The sequence below is a fragment of the Corvus moneduloides genome, chromosome 2 (assembly GCF_009650955.1).
Source record: "Corvus moneduloides isolate bCorMon1 chromosome 2, bCorMon1.pri, whole genome shotgun sequence".
NCBI lineage: Eukaryota > Metazoa > Chordata > Aves > Passeriformes > Corvidae > Corvus > Corvus moneduloides.
This window is the reverse complement of record NC_045477.1, coordinates 18,746,318-18,755,881: the sequence shown is the minus strand read 5'-3', so window position 1 is coordinate 18,755,881 and position 9,564 is coordinate 18,746,318. Positions and strand designations below refer to the sequence as shown.

The 9,564-nt window shown below is 38.6% G+C and overlaps 1 long non-coding RNA gene across 1 annotated transcript in view; it reads right to left on the bottom strand.

The window, feature by feature from the left end:
- Window positions 1–9,197, bottom strand: part of LOC116439152 — a 35,012-nt gene extending 25,815 nt beyond the window's left edge. The window contains exons 1-5 of the long non-coding RNA XR_004238066.1: window positions 8,065–9,197; window positions 7,116–7,195; window positions 6,732–6,893; window positions 5,887–6,063; window positions 4,865–4,985 (exon numbers count right to left, since the gene is read on the bottom strand). This is a non-coding gene — a long non-coding RNA (uncharacterized LOC116439152). The remainder of the gene's footprint in view (window positions 1–4,864; window positions 4,986–5,886; window positions 6,064–6,731; window positions 6,894–7,115; window positions 7,196–8,064) is intronic.
- Window positions 9,198–9,564: the final 367 nt, after the last annotated feature.

Sequence of the window (9,564 nt, the reverse complement as noted above, 5' to 3'; positions counted from 1 at the left end):
GACTCTGATAATATTTTCACAGAATAGGCTAAACTAGTTACAGTGAAATGAGATGTTGACTTAGTTGTAATAAGGTTTTTCTTGATTTGAGACATGAAGACAAAAGAAGTTCCTTGAAGCAGAACTGTTCTCTAAATCTGCTCATCAGTAAATTTGCCTGATTCACCATAAGCAAGGTGTCTGTTTATTAGTTCATCAGCCCTTAACAAGGTTATGAAGCCACTGTTTGCAAAACGTGTGAAGAATCCCATTGACAAGGTAGCATCCTATTAATACAACTGATGCAGCTGGGGAAAACCCGACAAACTTGGAGTCTTATGCTCTTCTAAAACAGTGCTTTCATACGTTAGAAACTAATTAGGAATGTACCATTCCTCCAAAACTTTTATCTGGCTTATTACAGCTTCACCATTGAACCGTGTCTAAGCCATAACAGAAGTACAAAGGTGTCAAGATGTGGGGATCTTGCTCAGAAGCATCAGAGTTTTCAGAGCTATTCTAACCCAAACTTATTACTGAAAAGATGCTCTAAAAGTCATAACTCCCTGACAGGGAAGAAAAGGTTAAGATAAATAATTGGAAATATTTAACATCCTCAGAAAGCAGAAGAAAGATGCAGAAGAATGACAACCAGTTTTATCATGGCCAGACATCCATACATTGCTGATAAAAAAATTCTGTCTTGCTTGCCTCATCCAGACTCAAAAACTAAGATGAGGTAACTACTAGCAGCCAAATCAGGGCCCATTGTGTCTTAATATTTTTTTAATGATGATTATAGACTTGGAACCCAATAAATTTGAACCTGCTAGCCACAATGCCCAAAATTTCATCACAAATTACTTAACAATGCTTTTTTACAATACAGCTGAGCAGATTTAACTGCAATGTGAAATTGAGATGTGATGATTTATTCTTGCAGACTTAAACACTTTTTTTATTTTATTTCTTTTTGGTAGGATTGATTTTCTGCTGCTTTAATTCCTTGAACTATCTTCCCAAGTGCCAGCCCAGCATTAGTGCCAGCACACGGGAAGAAATGTGAGTGTCTGGTGGAGCTGGGAATGAGTTTGTTTCTTCAGAAGAGCCCCTGGAGCTCAGTGGCCCTGTGCAACGGTGCCATCACAGCCCTCTTGGGATCACCAGAGCCAATGCAGTTGCATGCAGCCACCCACCCTCACACAATAGCACTGGATCCAGGGGAGCTGATGTCATCTCTAAGGTGGCAAGGCTGTTTTGTGGAGCCAAACCTCTGCTGCCTATGTAAGTCAGGGAACTGCATATATTTGGAATGTAATCCAAGACTCAATATTTAAAAAAAAAAAAAAAAAAAAAAAATTACTAATGGGATCTACTTGTGTCTTGAAGGTTAGTGCATTGCTGGTATGGTTTTGCAGCTAAACATGAAGGGACCCTAGAAATACAGCTTTGGCAAGGATGAGCGCATGATTTCAGATTGCTCCTTGCCGCCAGAATATACACTTGCCTCATATTTGCAATGAAAGAGTTAATATAATTGTTGTCCTGGTCTAGTCTAAGGCTTTTTTTTAAAGGGCTTATCCAAGCTGCATCACTTTCTTATTTATACTAGAACCCCCCAAAGTGTCTCCTGTTGCATGCCATAACCACACTCTGGAAAGTTATTAATAAAAGTGTTCATTGTTCTAACCCTGAGTGACCAAACCCAACTTTATGCCCTATACTGAGTGTTCCTCTGAACAATTCAAGGGAAATTGATGTTATTTATCCTGAGGCTGAGAAGCAACAGGAGAATTAGCATGCATGTCACTGTGTTCAAATCCCTGCAAAAGTTGACAATTCTATTTGCAAGTATAATTCCAGACTGTCCAGGGAGATGACAGACAAGCAGGTGCAGACTTGCCTGAAAAGGAAGCTGCTTTAAGGCAGCACACAAACAGAAGGAATCTCCCCACTTCCCTGGAAAGACTTTAAGGACATGCTTTAATGAATTGTTTGACACAAACCTGAGTATATTAAAGAAGAGAGGCAACAGAAGGCAAGCAAATTATTAGCCTGTGCATCCTTTCCAAGCCTTCTGTTTGCCAAAGCAGGAATAGCCTTGCTGTCTCCTCTGGAAAACTGGGGAGCTGAACATTCACATTATAAAGCAATGAAAGAAGGGCACTTACTATAATGATTCAGGGAAAACACTGATGGTACTGGAATTCACTAGCAAGGAACAGCTCTTGTAGCTGGCTAAATGCAGGAGGGAAGCTTGACAGAGGCCGTTTTGGCAGAAAAATTAGATGTTATGTTCAGTGTATTCTGAACAAGTACTTGGCACACAAAGTGAACTCAGTTGAATGTATTCAAGAGGCAACAAGCTGTGAAATGTGTGTTTAGCTTAGCAGATTGGCAACAGTGGCTTCAGTCAAAGAAAGGACCACCTAGTTTCTCCTGTTTGGAGGTCTCACCTACTACAGTTTGTCACAGACACATTATATACTGTTCACATAGTTTATTTTTTTCCTGTAATTTGTCCATTAATAATGGCAGGGTTGATTTTCCAGTGGAACATTTATATTAGTCAGAAATTTAATAACTTGGCAAACCTCATTAAAAATTGTCACTACAGGACATGGTACATTTCTGCTTAGTCATCTATCTAGCATTTGTTTTAACCCCTGACAGAGTCAAGAGCATGGCCGTGGAGGTTAAAAGGTGTCCTTGCTACCCCTAGCACATAACTGCTGAAGATCTGGAAGCCGAGTAGAAGGAAGGCTTTACACCCCAGCTGCTTGCAGTGAAACTTGCCTCTAAGGAAGAGACAGTCACAGCTCCTGTTCACTTCTATCCACCAATCTGATTTGTTTGGCTAACAGCAGCCAATGGAACAAACTGCAGGTGAGAGCAAACAGCAGTTCCAGGCTACGGCTCGCAGGAAAGCTGAATAAAGCCAGATGTTGCTGTGAGAGCCTCAGAGCCTGTACAGTGCACAGCCTGCATGGCAGAGGAGCACTGGGGCTGCTGCTCGGAGTGTCTCTTAGCATGGAAGTACACAGTGTGAAGGCAGCTTGATTCAGGGAAATGAACAGGTATGGGGACGTGATTTCCCCAGGACTAATCCTTAATGTTCTTCTTATCCATTCATTGAATAATACATTGATGTAATAACTTTTTTACTCCTCCTTACATAAAAGGAGATGCAGGTTTGTTTTTTGTTGTTGTGGGGATTTTTCTCCCAAAAAATCTCTATTGAGAATATTCATAGCAAAAGTTTGAGAACATTATACTAATAAAACAATAAATAAAGCCAAAGCCAGTCTTTCTTATTTAATGGCATACTTTTTAAAAAACATTGTTCTGATTTTTTTTGTTGTTGTTGTTCCTGTAAAAGAGGTAATTTTTTTTTTCAAAATTTTACCTCAATTTCTCCAATGTTATGATTAGAGGCATTTCTTCTAGAGTTATCTATTGATTCCAAATTATTAGCTAGACTACAAGAACTAGCTACATCTGCACTTAAGAGGTAGACATTCTTCTTCAGGATAATATTTAACATTTTTCTACTGACAAGCAAGACTATTATATTTAAAATTTACAATAAATGAAATACAAATTTTGCATGTAACGTAATAAACTTGTAAACAGATTTATTATTTTAAATGGCATTTTATTGCCAAAGGTATAGGTTTTTTTCCACCAATTGAGGAGGCAAAATTATTTTATGACATGTAAAATACGACACAAAGCTGCACAAGCTTGAACTGTTCATCTGATTGCATTTTAAATGTCTCTTCATGCAATGTTTTCTACAATTTGTTTTTACTATCATGATAACTTAGCTTTGTCTTCTCTACTCCCCCAAAAAGCTTGAAAATATTGGCATAAAATCTATTATTTAAAAAGAAAAACCCCTGAAATGTCATTGGGATCCTTCACATTTGCTCACTAGCTTCTTTTTGTGAGCACTTAACTTCTTCAAGTCCAAAGACATATCTCTGTGGTCACTTGATTAAAACATATGCCACAATTTCCACTTCACTACATGACCCTGACATTTGACTCTAAGAAAAACACCTACTATTAAAAAAGATGTGATGCTATCATGATCTAGCAATGATCAATTAAACCCAGGCCTGAATTCTAATGAATTTCAAGTGACAGGCACCTCTGTTTAATGCTGAGATACTGACTCAGCACTGCTTAGCAATGCAAACCTGACATCTGGATTGGTTTGCCATACTTTCATACACCCCCAAATTTAACATCCAAATTTGTTTTAGCTTCCTCTGGTAAGTTTCTGGCTTTTTAGTGTGTTTATAATACTGTTATAAACTTACTGACCTGCCCTACTAATGCATGCTTAGCACAATTTATTCCATCCTTGCACAATGGAAGTTATTTATTAATTCATTCTTTATTTTTGAAGATGATTACTACAAGTGGAATCATAGGACAGCCAAGAAGACAAGCCAAATCAGGCACCATTAAAAATCAGTGCTGTTTGCAGGTCTCTAACTGGTGTAAAAGAGTGCTGGCAACATCTTGTCACTTAAAATACAGTATATTAAGTACAAGACTAGAGCAAACCCCACAAAATATTCAGCACAGTGCATCTTCCCAGGAATTCACTAGACCTCAGTACTATTGTCATGACATCTTATGAAACTGAGTTATTTAGCACTCACAGCGGATTAAGTGAGAACAGAAACTCCAGAAGTAGTCCACTAACAAAAACCCCATTCACCCCATTGAGCAGAAGTTCAGCTCCTTTGTTTGAAACAAAATACAGTACTCAACCAAAAAGCAAACCCAGACTTGACTACCTCAAACAGCTGAAGCATTACTGAAAATTGTCATGTTAAAGTCCTCCATGACCTGAGCCAAGGGCCAAACTCACCCGTGGTGCAATTCCTTTGACTTCAATGGAGTTGTGCTGGTAACCACCTCAGCTGTACTTGGCCCAGTGCCATTATTTATGCAAGGCTGTGCTGTGTGTCTTCTCTTGATAAATGCCAGCACTGTAGAGCTCCGAAAAATAAAGAAAAAAACATTCTTCAATAATCACAACAAGACAAGAAACGCAGGCACACAAACTGCAGCACAGCAGATAAACAAGAGCTTACAGCTGTGCTATGTGCAAGCACTTAGAGGAAGCTTTTTCTTTTATTTTAAAGAAAAATTTAATGTCATAACTAGCATGAGCTTCTTTTTAGTAAATAGACTACAATTTGACTCTTTCATCTCTGCTTTGAGCCACAATTTTTCAATTAAGAATAGAAGTGGGATGAGACAGAAACTGACTGACTTTTTATGGACAGACCCTGGCCTGCAGTTTAACATACTTGAGGGAGTGAAGGACTTGCAAATACACTTTCAACGTCTTTAAATTTGGAAATATTTAGCACTGCTACATGAGGTATGAAGCCAAGCAAAATCTTCAAGACTCACATGAACACGATAATTAGTTTATATTCAGGTAACATGCCTGTCAGTTACTGTTACTAGAGGCTTTAGAAAGACTTTAAATATAAACATGAAGGCTCTAACCCACCGTTTTGCTGAATTGGTGTAGGCGATCCTCACACACTTGTAAGGCAGCAGAAGGCACTAAATAGCACCTACAAAGCAGGCTGCAGCACCTGCTTCTCAGGAGCTGACTGATACGTCAGAAATTCTGTGTCAGCACACAGCCTGGTTGAGGAGCAGTGAACGCAAATTCTCCCAGGAGCTCCCGAAAGCCAGCATTATCAATTACCTATATGCTGGTGGTTTTTTTAACAAATCAGTCCAGTGTGTGTATCTATATATACATATTTATGTATATATATAAGGTCAGCTTACTTTTTTCCTCAGATGTATCTGAACAATAATAATTTTTAAAAATTAGATGTCATCTGGAATCAATGAATGCATACTCACATGTCTTTCTTTTGTCTGCTTAAAGGCAATGCTTATCCTTCGTATTTTGTTTCATCCACACATGCAATGAAACTGTCATGCCTTCCTGACATTGCAATAAATGAAAATGTGCAAGGGTAAATTAAAAAAAGAATCTGAAGAGTACATGAGCAATTGTATATTCAGTATTGCAGTAGTCTGTGAAAAAAAGAGTTGGCCCAGTAAGTTAGGATAAACACAGATTCTAAGAAAAAATATGAATGCATATTTCAAATGAGAAACAAGAAGGTTTAAAGCAAATATTTACTGAAATCTGATGCCACTAAATAGCTTTGTTACCTTAGGCAGCCTACTTAACTGCTGCTTACCCATTTGAAGTATGAGAAAATGTCTCCTTATTTGAATGATATCTGAATTTTCCTGGGAAGGTAGAACAGCTTATAACAGAAGGGACTTTTGAGGTTATTGTCTTCTCTATCTGCCCAGAGCAGGACCTACTTTGAAGATCTTAGATTCAACTTCAGGATGAAATCAGTTTGCTCTGGACCTTACCCAGTCAAGCTTCAAGTATCTACAGTGGTGATACTTGAACCTGTCCTAATTCTTTATGAACATTTATTTTCTCCAATTACAAATGAGAATTTCTTGCATTGCAGCTTGCATCCATTCTCTTATCCTGTCACTGTGGAAAACAATCTGTCTCTGTCTCCCCTACACACTTCCATCAGGCAGCAATCGGGGCTCCTTCCCGTCAGACTCCCCTTCCCCAGGTTGAACAATCCCAGCTCTCACAGCCTTTCTTTGCACACTCTGTGCTCCTGCCCCCCTGACCAGCCTGTGTCCCACTGCTGGGCTCCATCCAGTACCTTAGCCTCTCTCTTCTACTGAGGAGCCCCAAACTGGGCACAGTGCTCCAGGTGCAGCCTCTCCAGTGCCAAAGAGTGGAGAAGGATTGCTGCCCTCAGCAGTACTCCAGTAGTGAGCAGTCTTCAGCTGGGCTTCATGGTCCTGGTTGCAACCTGGTGGTCCTGCCAAGACATATTTTGAACTGCTCAAAGTCTAAAAATAACTGCAGAAATTGTTAGGTAGTATTTACGCAAGAAAGAATGACAACTTATGCTTTTAAATCCTACCCAAAAGATTTACTAAGCTAAATTATCAAAATTTGAACTTTATCTGACAGAGAGTTCCTGTAGAGAGATGTCAGAGACCTTTTAGAAAGAATATATTTATTATCATGATGTACTTACATTGCTGCCAGATGGAAGATTTAGTCAGGGAATAAAAAACTTAATTTCATCATCTGATGTGACAACTGAGTTACTTCTTCCTATTTAAAAAGAATAAATGAGAAGACAGTATATTTAATTAAAGAGAAAATCAGCATTTGTGATTGTCTTCAGTTAAAGCACAAGTCCCTCTCTCTCTTTCTTAATTTCTGTATTGCTATCCTTCATTGGATCACCTACCTAAAACATCACTATTTATCACTCCCTTAACACAATCATGCTATCATCACAACACAATTACCTCACTTTTTTGATGCTTTATCATTTTTTTCCACTAGCTTCCTTTCGACAACTTTAGCTCTAGCAATGTGCAGCTATTGTAAAAACAGATTTGTTTATTTTACCTCCTTTTTAATAAACCCCTGGAGTGCAGCCTTGCTGAGAATATTTTAGACAGTTTTGCCGTTCCCATTATATCAAACACATGTACATTATTCTTCTTCATCTTCTGCTGACAAGAACACCAATCTGCATTCCTGCAAGCTTTCTTTCCAGGGGCCGTCAAGGCATTCATACCTGAACTGTGTCAGATACAGCACCCTAACAACAAGTGAGCCGCTCAATGCTATCCCATCTACAGTGGTGTAATATTCTCTCATGAAACACACTTTTCTACCATATGAATTTCTGGACAGACTAGCAAACTAACTTTTTACATTCCCAGTGATTTTGACAGTAGTAGTTAAATACACCTCTGAGGATTTGTCCAAATATGAATTATACTTTTGATGGCTAAATTAATGGTAGCTTAAAAGCAGAGGACTAATATGAGATTTTCAGTTGTAGTAAATCTGGTCTCCCACTATTATAAACAAGGTTGACATACAATCTTGCTCATAAATATATCCTATTTCATTTTACAGAGATTTTCTTCTTATTTTAAATCCCCCATTATCACGGAAAGGCATACCTGAGGCTTACATCATGTTCTTCTCTCCAGTCCAGCTGTACTCAGAGCCACTGAAAAATCTACTATTTCTTGTATATAATCCTTTCCCTTAAGCCTTTGGTTTTATTCTTTTCACTCCTTTCATTCTCTTTCTCCTCCTACATCAAGTGATAGAAAGAGGGGACTTTCTTTTAAAGAGAGACACTCCTCCCAAATCACCTCTCCACCTCTTTTGTTTTACAGTTCACCTTCCATGATTGCAGAGGATCAGGACTTTATAGTGTATCCCAAATGTAGTCTTCTCCATGGCCAGGCAGAAAGGTATTAATGACTCCGTTAGTCTTTTGGAAGTGTTTCGCCTGATACATGAGGCCTTTCCATGGACCCAGCTTGGGTGTAACTGTCTCCTGTGTGTGTTGTAACTACAACCAGAATACAAAGCCCAGCTCTGGTGAGAGAAAGAAGTCTGTGCTCAAAAGCATCCAAAGCTGAGGAACTGCTGCAGCTAGTGGGGGCTGAGGAGATTTTTCTTAGCACCAAAGTTGATGCTGGTTGAGAAAAACACATTAATGAAGTAGGAGAATAATTTGTAATACAATACGGCTTTTACATGTTAAGGTTCTTAAATTTCATGACAGTGGACATAGAGTCACAAAGCATTAGACTATGCAGTTCAACACTGCAACAACAACCACCAAGTATTGTTACCTTCTGACAGATGCCTGTCCAGTGGGCTGAGAAAGGCAAATCAGTCTCAGCCCAGTTCTCACCTGAAAAGTCATCTTCATTAAATGCTTCATACTATAAATTTGCACTAAGTGGTGATGGTAGAAGAGACAAAGATTGAATAGATATTTTGTGCCATTTCTTTCATGCCTCTAGGCAATCCCTCTTGGTCATGGTTGAGATGTTTTGCTGAGAAGTAAAAACAGGGGTGTTTATCTTCCCTCCCTGTACCCAGTCTTCTGGGGAGGAGCAAATAGAGATTAAATGCTTTTCAGACAGAAGTTAATCAGGTGAATTCATTTTGCTTCAAATTCTTTTTATATGCTTATGTCTCACACCATGTTTGCAGGGAGATATACACATTTTTCAAAATTTAAGATTGTTATTGCAGGTGTCATGTGAAAATTTTACCATTTACAGGCAAGACAGCCTAACAGACAGGGTCAGGGGGGAGAAGAAGGAAGGAAACTAAAATTGCAGAAATCTCATTTATGTTTCCACAGAAGCTAGACCCCAATTATTTACTTTCCAGTCTTTTAACACTTGTGAAACATTATTTTGTGCATGACATTACACTTTACTTGGATGCACACTCATTTCCAAATCAGACTAAGATATCTTAGCCTCACAAATTGTCTTTAAATACCAATTAAATAAATATTTCATTGCCTAAGAATTTATTTGTTTGCTCATCATTTGCTAGGTATTTGTGTGCCTAGAGAAGACAGAGGGGAGCTCTCATTGTGATCTTCAACATCCTCGTGAGGGGAAGAGAAGACACTCATCTCTTCAGCC